Consider the following 12,199-nt stretch of genomic DNA (forward strand, 5'->3'; position numbering starts at 1 on the left):
ATTACACCTTTTTATGTTACAAAGCAAGAATACATTATTATAATTATTTATATTTTTATGTCTGCTAAAATGCTGAGAAAAGATAGGAGAATAAGTATGTGTTTAGAGTTTGTTATTTACCATTTGTTATTTACCCTTCTTATCTACCATCTGTTTCACTTAATTTGTTCTTGTGTGTTTGAGTTACCATCTGGTGTTATTTCCTTACTCAAGTACAGCTGTGCTCCACCTATCTCCTTTGTGCTATTATTGTCAGATTATATATTTCCCTGTTGTAGACCAGTAGTACAATTATACACATGTTGTTTTATATAACTGTTTCAAAATCAGTTAATAGAAGAAAGAAGAAGAAATAAGCATTCATATTATCCTTTATAACTGTATAATTATCTTTACTGGTACTAACTGGGGTCTCCTGGTTTTTGTCTGAAGAATTTGATATATATATCTTGTAAGGTGAATCTCTGGTAACAGTAAATTCTCTCAGACTTTGTTTATCTCAGCATGTCTTTATTTTGATTTCATTTTTTAAAGTTATTTGTGCTGGATGTAAGGTTTTTGGTTGACAGTGTATTTCTTTCACCACTTCTTGTGACTGCCTTCTTGTCTACATTGTTTCTCAGGAGAAGCCAGCTGTTAATCTCATTGGGGTTCTCTTGTATATGATGTCATTTTTTATTGCTACTTTCAAGATTTTCTCTTTGAATTTGTCATTCCACATATTTACTATGACATTTACTGCGATGCGTCTTGGTGTGGATCTCTTTACATTTATTTTAACCTTGAGTTCATTGAGCACTTGGATCTGTAGAATAATGTTTTTCAGCAAATTTGAGAAGTTTCCAGATATTATTTCTTTGAATAATTTTTCGGCTTCTTTTTCTCTCTTTGTCCTTCTGGTACTCTTATTCCACATATGTTTGTGTGATTAAAGATGTCTTATTCTCTAAGGCTGTTCATTATTCTTAATTTTTTAATCTCTATTCTTTGAATTGCATGATTTCTATGATTCATAGTCAGGTTCACTGATTTTTTTTCTTTTGCTAGTTCAAATCTACCTTTGAGTTTCTCTGATGAATTTTTCATCTCAGTCACTGTACTTTTAAATTAATTACTTAATTAATTTAAAATTTCTATTTAGGTCCTTTTAAAATAATTTCTCTCTTTATTGATAGTCTTTCTTTGCTAAGATATTGTCTTAGTTTACTTCTTTTTCTGGGTTTCCTTTAGGTCTTTGACCATATTGCTACTTTAAGTTTTTGTCTGTTAAATCTGACATATAAGCATCCCCTCCCGCCTGCAACAGGCAGTTTCTGTTCCCTGTTCTTTTTCCTGTGTATGATTTACATTTTTTTTTTTTTTGGGCATGTCATGTAATTTTTTGTTGCTGAAACTGGACATTTTAGGTAATACATTGTAGTAACTTCAGATACTGACTACCTTACTTGTTTTCTGGGGCTTGTTTTTGTTGTTGTTTGTGGTGCTTTGTGACTTAGCTAGATTCTTCATTCAATGGAGTCTATTTCCCCCACAGTTAAGAAGCTCCTCAGAGGGCACAGCATTGGGTGTGATAGTGGTTTTGGCAGGGCTCTCTTTGATTATCTCTTTTCCTGATCTCCCTGTTAAGCTCTCTGTCTCATTTGATATTATATTTAACTTGTTAGACTCCATTAATTATCAACTGGTTTCTCTATTGTTTATGACAGGGTCCTTGGGGCATAAATTGCTCAGAAGAGGGATCCAGTTAAATTCACACGGGAGTAGTTTTTGAGGTCAGTCTTTGAGGTTTGTTCTGACCTCAGCAAGGCTCTTAACTGCACTTTTCCATGATTCTCTCTGGTGAACTAGCTGGCTTATGGTTTAGCTTATTGCTTTTTTTTAGGGTTGCATGTGCAGCATATAAAAGTTCCCAGGCCAGGGGTCAAGTTGGAGCTGCAGCTGCTGGCTGATGCCACAGTCACAGCAACACAGGATCCAAGCCACGTCTACAACTTACACCACATCTCAAAACAACACAGGATCCTTATCCCACTGAATGAGGCCAGGGATTGAACCTGCATCCTCATGAATACTAGTTGGGTTCACTACTGCTGAGCCACAATGGTTATTGCTCATTAAGAGCTATTGCTCTTAATTAAAAGAAACTATTGCTTTGGGAAGCATCCTTAGTCTTGAACTTCCCCCCAATCTATTTCAAATAAAGTCATGTTTCTGGGAGAGCTGTAGAGCTGTTTTTTTATGAACTGCCTCTCCCCTTGGGAACAATCTCTGAACCACACTCTAGGTACTGTGTATGTTGGCAGCCTCTTGTCTTAGCATGCCTCACCTGGAGTGGAATCTCTAACCTACAAGTGAGCTGGGGTGACCGTAGTCAGGGTCCAATACTCCAGGCATGCTATGCCTGGGATATAACTTCTACCCTATGGTGGAGACTAGGTGGAAGAAGGGGGCCCTGACTTCTCAGATGTTCTCACCAGAAATTTAGCTTCATCATAGAGTTGGTGGGGATGAGAAACCTTGGCATACTGCCTTTCCTGGTGAGATACTGGAAACCCTTGAGTGAGAGCTGAAGAGAGAAGGAGACCTGTCTTCTTGCCCAGAAGTGGAGCTTCTGTCCTACCTAGCTGTTGGGAGTGGTTTACAGCTCTTATGCACATTCACATTGTTCTTATGGATTTTAGTGGATTTTCTTTCTCTTTTTTCTTTGGTCTTTTTTTGGGGCCACACCCACAATGTATGGAAGTTCCTGGACTAGGGGTCGAATCAGAACTGTAGCAGCTGGCCTATGCCACAGCCATAGCCATACCAGATCTGAGGAGTGTCTGTGACCTACACTGCAGCTGGAGCAATGCCAGATCCTTTAACCCACTGAACAGGGCCAGGGATCGAACCCGCATCCTCATGCATACTAGTTGGGTTCTTAACCTGCTGAGCCACAATGGGCACTCCTTTAGTAGGTTTTCTTGAATACATGTTCTTCATTTGCTATATCTCTTTAGAAAAATCCCAGAGAGTTTAAATGATTGATTAAAAATAAAAAAGTTTTCATAAAATTTTTTGTTTCTCTGATGATTGAGTCCATGGACATCTTCACACTTTTCATCCCAGAAGTGAACTCCAGAGACTGCTTTTAAGATTTTTAATTTTGCTTTAGGATTATATAAAATATTTATGTTCCAAAATCAAATATACAAACTAAGATATATTCAGAAAAGGACTAACATGGCATTCTTCTACCCTATTTTACCCTTCATTTTATAGGCAACCATTTACATATCTTTCTTTTTTTAAACCAATAAATGAGTATGTTATTTAGGAAGGTTTGTGTTTTTTGTTCTCATGGTTACCTTTATACTAATATCTTTATATAACACTTTTAGCACTCTCTTTTTTTGGCAATTGTCTATTTATGAACAAGACTGAAATTAGCTGGTGTCCTATTTCCCCTCCTATTTATCTCCGCATCGTGTCTTTTGATGTAATATACCTTTTCTTTAAGTGAGAATCTTCTATTTTTATATATTTTCCTACCAAGTATTGATAGTTGTTTTATAGCATACATTATTAAACCATATTACTAAATACTATCTGTCTACCTTATAAACATTATCTAGTGTTTCATCAATATTTCTCCTTTTATTTTGGTTGTCAGAAACTCATTTTCTAGTAAATTCTTATAGAAGATTTATCTGAACCATGTTTTTGGAATTCAAAGCCATTAGTCTGTTGTTCTTAAACTTGAAGTTCATTTGAGCAGAATACAAAATGCTTGGCTTGCATTTTGTTTTGCATATCTTAAACATATTATTTCATTGTCTTCTGGCTTGTAATTCTTGTTCCAGAAAAGTCGTATGACAATTTTCTTTATTTGTGAGTTGATAATTTTGCTGAATGGCCAAAGGTTTTCTTTTTAAAGACTAACAGTGTCCCTGTAATGTGTTTCAGTGTTGACAATTCTGCATCACTTTTGTCAAGTACATAAGGTAGGTTCATGTCTTTTTTAATACAGGAAAATTTTCTTATAGATTTTTTTGTTCTCTTCCATTACTTTGCTCATTTCTTTGGGGAATCCTAATATGTACATTGGATCTTATTTTTGCCCTCAAAATTATACTTTTAGTTTAAGAAGTATTTGTTTTTCCATCTTATAATTCTCTTTAGGGCATGTTTTATGGTTTTTATTCAGGTTTGCCTGATTTTTCTTTATTTTGAATTCTTTTTTGAGTTCCATCACCTTTTAAAAAGTATTTCTTTTCTCCAATCACTTCATTTCCAAGTTTTCCTAATTATCCTTTGTGTTATTCTTTATTACTTTCTACAGTTATTTATTTTAATTCTTTTTGAAATATTAGGTAAGCATTTTTATTGGCTTTCTGGGCATTTTTTTTTTTTTTTTTTGGTGTGCTTTCATTGTTCATATAAGGCTGTCCCTCCCTCCCTCCCTCTCTCCTTCCCTCCCTCCCTTTGCAATTATAATGTTGTATAGAAAGCGACTGTAACACTTTTCTGTTGCTCATTTTAAGTGACATTTTCCCTATACTTTTAAGATGCAGAGGTTCCTTCTAGCTTCATAGCTCTAGAGCTTCCTTGTTTTGCTGTTTTGATGAAATGATTAAAACATGGACCAGTTTCTGAGCTTTGTCTTCTCTGCTCTCTTTCCTCATGCCTATCTAGATTTCTCTTTTCTTTGCCTCAGATACCCTTGTCCTGCTCAACTTAGATTCTGCTCTCACCAACTTATCTTTAGTGAGAGACTTGCTCTAAAAAAGAGCTCAGGATTGCAAGTTTTGAGAATCCTAAGGCCAAGGCCATTTCAGCACCTGCTGGCCTTTCCACAGGTCCGCACCTGTGAATCAGAATTTGCAGAACACTCTGAAAGTTCCGCTGCTATGCTTAAGAGTCACTCTTGGTGATTTTGAGTTCCCCTGCCCTCAGGGCACCAAGGTGTCCCAGGTTCCTTTTCCCATATGAATGTGGATATCAAGTGGGTCTTGTCGCTGTTGGTGGTTCAACTCGTACTTTTCATAATTTGGAATGCTTACCAACTAGTGTAACTGTAGATTCTTATATTTCTTTAATAGTGTGGTTTTTCCCACACTTCACTATTTGAATAAATATGTGGTTTCCTTGAGCTTCTTAGATCACACATAGAAATAATTCTGTCTTTTAAAGCTTGATGTGAATCACAGAATACAGAGGGGAGATAACAGAACAGACTATCTAGAGTTTTTCTTACAGTGGTGGAGTCTCCAAATCTACTTGAACCTGATGAGCTGGTTTATCCAAATTTCATTGTTTTTGAATTTTATCTATGATCCAGCTCTAAAGACCTCCAGAAGGGAGAAATGGGAGTTTAGGGCTATTTCTTTTCTGTGTTAAAAATTATTCTCCAACCTAGAAAAAATTAATGTCTTCACCCTATGAAAATTTTAGCCTCTTGAAATCATGATGTTTTTAAATAACGAGGCCTGGATCTTCAATTAGAGCTAAAAGTTACAAGGTCCTTCACTGCAAAGATATTTGATGATCTGCTTTCAAGACAAGCCTAAAGTTATACGCTAATCCCATATACGAGAAAAGAAAGCACAGCTGAATAGTGGTCAAATTTTCATGATCAGAGATGAAGCTCGGCATTTACACTGAGTTCCCAAAGTCAGTTATTTTATATGTGTGGGGTTAGAAACAATGAACATTTCTTTGCTGAACTGCTGATGTATAAATCTGGGGCATATCCTACTTTAGGAAGTTGCTCTGTAATAAAATATAAAACTTGGAGCTATTTAAAAAAGCAATGCTCTAGTGCATTGAAAGTTTCACTTGCTCAGAGACAGAATAATTGATGGAATTTAGAAATCATAATCACGACTTTGACATTCCTAGTTTCTTTGGTCCAGTTATTAATGCCTGTAAATCTCATTTAGATTTTTCTATGCATTTCCTCCTCAACAAATAAAAATTTCTGATCTCTATTCCCTATGGGATCACATGGAGATGGAGAGGTAAAGAATGAGAAAGAGTGAAATAAAACAGAAAATGGGAATTATAAGAATACTTGCTTCTATATATTTGGAATACTTGAATTACAAAGAAATCTGGTTTCTTTGAAGATGAAAAAAAAAGGGCAACTCAATGATCTACAAATAGGCCATTTCATTTCATTTCATTCAATGTGTTTTACGTACACCAAGTAGGCACAGTGAATACATGAATTGAAATTCTGCCCAATCAGGATAAAACTCAAATATTGCTTCCTCTTTGAAGCCTGCCTTGATGCCTAGTCAGAAGCAATCTCTGATCCTTTCCTTCTCTGAATGATCGCTTATGGAGTCCTGACAGGAGGCATGTTTCTGGGGCTCATCCTAAGATCTTTACCAGAGTGTAAGGTTGTGGGAAATCCTATTTCCCTTTGCTCTCTGCTCTTATGCATTCGATCCCATCCCACTGCTCTTCTTACAACAGGACTCACATCTTCCCCTCCCCCCCCGGCCCCCGCTGCCAGGAGATGGGGCTTTTGGAGGTTATTGAGTCAGGGCATGGTTGGGACAGTCACAAACTGTCCCAACTGTGGGTGATAGAGTATGGCTGAAGGGATCCCATGTGATTTCTTCTTTTTAATTTTTTTCTTTTTAGGGCCACTGCTTCATATGGAAGTTCCCAGGCTAGGGGTAGAATTGGAGCTGCAGCTGCCAGCCTACACCACAGCCACAGCAACACCAAATCCGAGCCACATCTGTGACCTCCACCACAGCTCACAGCAACGCTGGATCCTTGACCCACCGTGCCAGGCCAGGGATTGAACCTGCATCCTCGTGGTTACTAGTTGGACCTTTACCATTGAGCCACGATGGGAACTCTTCCATTTGACTTTTGAGGAAAAGTCATAGAAAGGAGAGAGAACCTCCCCCACCCCTGTATGACTGTACACTCAGATCCTAGAGCTGGTTTTGTAAGGAAAGCCTAGCACACCCCCAGATCTGTGACCAAGAACAGTTGATGGAAATTTATTAAATTGCTAGCTAAAAATCCCAATTCTATTTTTGCTCCCTGATATAGGAAGTGGCCTCAAATATTTTAGATCTGTATGGAAACATGTGTACCCATTGGTCAGGCTAGTCATTTGCTGTCCTTCAAATGGGTATTCATGAAATATTTGTTAAATAGTTAAAGGTGAGGCTATAAAAGGTTATCACAACTTGGGCAGCTTACCTGTGTAAGAGCCTGGTCTGGCTGTGATGAGTACAAATGATTGGCTGTCATCTCAGTCCTCTTGAAACTGCAGTCATAATGAGGATTTCAGCCTTCCCAAATAGGATACAAAGAAATAGTCTGAGAGTTCCTGTTGTAGCTCAGTGGGTTAAGAACCTGACATAGTGTCCATGAGGATGTGGGTTCCATCTCTGGCCTTGTGCAATGGATTAAAGATCTGGTGTGGCTGCAAGCTGCAGGATAGGTTGCAGATGCAACTTGGATCTGGCATTTCTGTGGCCGTGGCTGTGGCATAGGCTGGCAGCTGCAGCTCTGATTCAGCCTGGGAACCTCCAGATGCTACAGGTGTGGTCCTAAAATGATTAAAAAAAAAAAAAGAACATAGTCTATACCAGTGCCTTTCTTCTTTTCTTGCTCTTTTTTTTTTTTTTAAACATAAGACATCATCTTTATGAATACTGCAAGTCCTTTTGTGCATAGCTGTCAGCCCGGTATTGGGAAACCTGGAGGCTTAGTCTCTCTGCACCTCTCTCAATTGCCTTCCAAATGGAGTGTTGAATAAAATTACTTTAAAAATTCTTGCTTGCTATATTATTCCATCTCTTTGGCATATGGAGTTGCATGATACATCTGTGTAGAAAAAAGGAGGATACACACATGAGTTACAAGGGAAATTCAAAAGAATCAACTTATATATTCCTGAGGTTAATTAAAATACGGTTCTGACTTATAAAACCTCCACCTCATTCAGAGATAACGCTTTAAAATTTTTTACAAAATCTTAGTGAGCTGAAGTAGAGGGCAGTATATCATAAACTACAGAATTCATGGAAGAAATAAAAGCTTAATGCATCATTGCCATGCTGATCAAATCTATGCATAATTTTTACAAATAATAAAATATGGATCTTGATGAGGTCACCACTATAAATGCATAACTAGATTTTGTGCACACAGTTCTGAAAAATTTGTAGTATGATGCTACAATTATATGATGGAAAATTTCCTCCCCAAAATAATGCTTAGATTATGAAGGCAAAATATCTGCATGGAAGAGAAGTTTATTTTGTGATTAAATCACATTTTATTGAGAAATAATGAGCAAAATAAATGATAGTAGAATGACACTTGGGTCATGAAATAACTGAGGTGTCCAGCAGTTAAACTATGAAATTACAGACTGAAAATCAGATGAAAGAAAAATAATGAGTTCTAATAGGGTGAAAACTTTTTATGGTAAGTTAGGTGAAGACATTTATAGTTTGGTTTTGCAAAAGCTCCAGGCTATGCAAAGTACAAAGAAGAAGCCAGAATTTCAAGTCTGAAAAAAGACATTAGATACCTAGATACATCAAACTATTAATAGACTGGCCTATTTATACGTAGATACTGGTTATTTCTACTAAATTTTATGCAGGATTTAATATTTATGAGATTTTTATGATTCAAATAAAAGGTTGTGGCTATAGGAAAGTGATTTCTCTTGTCCTGAAACTTTTCTTATTGGTTTCATTTTCTTTTGCTTTCCTTCTTCTAAAAATGTTCTTCTTGTTCAAGCTGCAACACTGAGGTGAGATATGATATAGAGTGTTGATTAATTAATAATTGTTTGAAGTTTCTGCTGCTAATTAAAATATTTTTTCATCATATTTATCAAAAATATTGTGTAAAGTAATTTTTTAAATTCACCCATATTAGCAAGTTCAAAGAAGGCAAAGAAAAATGGAAGGACTGTTTTAAATTGCAGGAGTCTAAAGAGATGACAACCAAATTCAATACATGATGCTGGATTTGATCCTGAGCCTATAGAAATGTTTTCCTACAAATGGAATTATTGAGAAATTTGACAAAATATGAAATGGTCTTGTGAATTAGTAATGATGGATTAATGTTAATTTCATTATATAGATGATGGTGCTGCTGTTATATAGAATAGTGTCCTTGTTTTTTAAGAAATAACCCTCAGAATACTTACAGCAGCATGTTTCAATTTGTTCTCCATTAGTTCAGGAAAAAATTAATATGTATATGTGTGTATGTATGAGAGAGAGAGAGAGGGAGAGAGAGAGACAGCAACATTGAGGGACAGACAGAGAAAAGAAATGAGCAAAGCAAATGTGTAACCTATTTATAGTTGGGGAAACTGAGTAAAAAGTATACAGGCATCTTTATACTTATACTATTCTTATACATTTTTAAATACGTTTTGTGGGTTTTTTTTTCTTAAGTTCAAAAAGCAACAAAAATGTTTTTCACAATATTCTCTGTGGTTTTCACTTCTGTTGGTAGAAAACAAGTCAAGATAAATTAGGAAAAACTGAAAATTAATCACCCACCTTCTGTAAGTATTCTCTATAGTTTAGAAAAATTTATTTTTTATTTATTAAATTTTTTTTTTTTTTGCTTTTTGTCTTTTTAGAGCTGCACCTGCAGCATATGGAGATTCCCAGGCTAGGGGTCTAATTGGAGTTGTAGCCACCAACCTACACCGCAGCCACAGCAACATGGGATCCCAGCCATGTCTGCGACCTACACCACAGCTCATGGCAATGCTGGATCCTTAACCCATTGAGCAAGGCCAAGGATGGAACCTGCAACCTCATGGTTCCCAGTAGAATTCATTTCCACTGTGCCACGTTGGGAACCCCTAAAAAATTTTATTTTTGATTTGAATGATCTCAATTTTTTTTTTGGCCTTGCTGCAGAAGTTCCTGAGCCAGGAATTGAACCCATATACCACAGCAGCGACAATCCTGGATCCTTAACCTGCTGAACCACCAGGGAATTCTCATGAATGATTTATTTTTAATCACAACTTTCCAAACCAGTTAGTGGCTTTTAGTTCAGCACTCATGTCTTACAATGTATGAGATTTATAAACCCTTTCTAAAACTGCAGTTTTACAAGAGAATATAAAAATTCCTAATTTTGTGTTATTTTAAATTTACTACCCCTGAAATTTAATGTCCTAAAGTAATAGGTCTTCTAAAAATTTAGGCAAAATACTGGACTTCTAGGCCATAATTATAAGCTTGATAGCAACATGGCTAGGCAATCTGGGAAATACGGTCCATGAACTTATATGTATGATGTTAAAACAATTCAAACTCGAGCCGGACTTAGCTCAGATCTTTATTCCATATGCATGAATATTAATGCTTTTAGTTACTTTTATTTTATAACTTTAATAACATGGGTTTTTAAGATGAGATTTTTTTCCTACTCCTTTCCATACTCCTTCGCACCATGACATTAGATTTTAGCCATTAGATAGATCTAAGCTCCTACATCTTTTCCTTATAGCATACACTATCAGGATGTAATTTATTCCCATGCGGTGAGTTACCAAAGACAAAAAGAAACAATTAATTCAATTACAAATTAGAATTCCTGAGAAAAAAGCATCTTACACTTGTAATTTTGATAGACACAGTTCAGCAATACATCGCTAACCAAGTTAATTCCTTGCTAGTGTTATTTTCATCCTCCTTGGAGTTTATAGAGCTTTTTATTATTTATTTATTTGTCTTTTTGCCATTTCTTGGGCTGCTCCCACGGCATATGGAGGTTCCCAGGCTAGGGGTCTAATCGGAGCTGTAGCTGCTGGCCTGCACCAGAGCCACAGCAACGCAGGATCCGAGCCGCATCTGCAACCTACACCACAGCTCACGGCAATACCGGATCGTTAACCCACTGAGCAAGGGCAGGGATCGAACCCGCAACCTCATGGTTCCTAGTCGGATTCGTTAGCCACTGCGCCACGACGGGAACTCCTATAGAGCTTTTTAGATGTGTAGAATAATGCTTTTGTTATATTTGGGAAGTTTTGGATCAGTATTTCCTCCAATATTCTCTTTTGCCCTGCTTCTCTTTCTCCTCTTTCTAGGACTCCAATTTTACATATTTTGGGATACTTGATGTTCTGTTCATTTTTCTTCATTGGTTTTTCTTTCTGTTCCTTAGACTGGATAATCTCAATTGATCTATCTTTAAGTTTGCTGATTATTTCTTCTTTCTACTCAAATCTACAGTTGAGCCTCTTTAATTAATTTTTCTTTTCTTTTCCACTCCAGGATTTCTACTTGTTTTTTTAAAAATAATTCTGTTTATATTTTCTATTGGGTAAGACACTGTCCACATCTTCTCCTTTAGTTCTTTTTTTTTTTTTTTTTTGCCTTTTCTAGGGCCACTCCCGCAGCATATGGAGATTCCCAGGCTAGGGGTCTAATCAGAACTATAGCTGCCGGCCTACGCCAGAGCCACAGCAAAGCGGGATCCGAGCCACATCTGCAAACTACACCACAGCTCGCGGCAATGCCAGATCCTTAACCCACTGAGCAAGGCCAGGGATCGAACCCGCAACCTCATGGTTCCTAGTCAGATTCGTTAACCACTGTGCCATGATGGGAACTCCTCCTTTAGTTCTTTAGACATGATTTTCTTTGGTTCTTCATAAATTTGTAAAATAAGTGATTTGAAGTCTTTGTCTAGTAAGTCCAATATATGGGCTTTCCCAGGGACAGTTTCCCTGCTGTGGGAGGGAAGAAGCATATACCAAAAGAGCAACGGTGCCAGGTAACATGTACCAGAAGGAACCAGAAGCAGCTGCCTGGGAGTGGTCCCAGGGATGGGACTCAAAGTATCAGAAGAGAAAACTAAGTCAGGGAGAGGTGTCAATGCAGGGATACTCATGGTGACACAGTAGACAGCCCCTCCTGTCAAGGGCCCAGTGAACTGCTTAACTCTCTGCAGGCATGGCTTTTGGATGTTTGAAAATGTGTTGCCTTTTATTAAATGAAGTAGAGATAGCAGAAAAGCCATGGCTGGGATCAGAAGGTCTAGTTGCTGGTAGCCCTTAGACTTAGCCTGGTGAAATGGGACAGAACCTTGATTTCCTGAGACCAGGAGCCAGAACTGCTCTTAGGGAGGGAACTGTCTTTCAGTGCAAGGTGAACCATGGTGTGAGAAGAGAGCATGATTTAGCAGAACCCAA

At 37.2% G+C, this 12,199-nt stretch overlaps 2 long non-coding RNA genes across 2 annotated transcripts in view; one reads left to right on the forward strand and one right to left on the reverse strand.

Moving 5' to 3' along the window:
- LOC146403879 (uncharacterized) overlaps positions 1–12,199 on the forward strand; it is a 59,021-nt gene that overhangs the window by 26,295 nt on the left and 20,527 nt on the right. The gene's annotated exons all lie outside the window — the stretch shown is intronic.
- The window catches only part of LOC146403880 (uncharacterized), a 77,437-nt gene that overhangs the window by 13,937 nt on the left and 51,301 nt on the right, over positions 1–12,199 (reverse strand). Inside the window, exon 3 of the long non-coding RNA XR_014843773.1 lies at positions 7,207–7,836. This is a non-coding gene — a long non-coding RNA (uncharacterized LOC146403880). The remainder of the gene's footprint in view (positions 1–7,206; positions 7,837–12,199) is intronic.

This window comes from Sus scrofa, chromosome 4 (assembly GCF_054392235.1).
Source record: "Sus scrofa isolate SSC_HxYL_T2T_F1_AM1 chromosome 4, Sscrofa_HxYL_maternal_Yorkshire_Landrace_v2.0, whole genome shotgun sequence".
Classification (NCBI taxonomy): Eukaryota; Metazoa; Chordata; class Mammalia; order Artiodactyla; family Suidae; genus Sus; species Sus scrofa.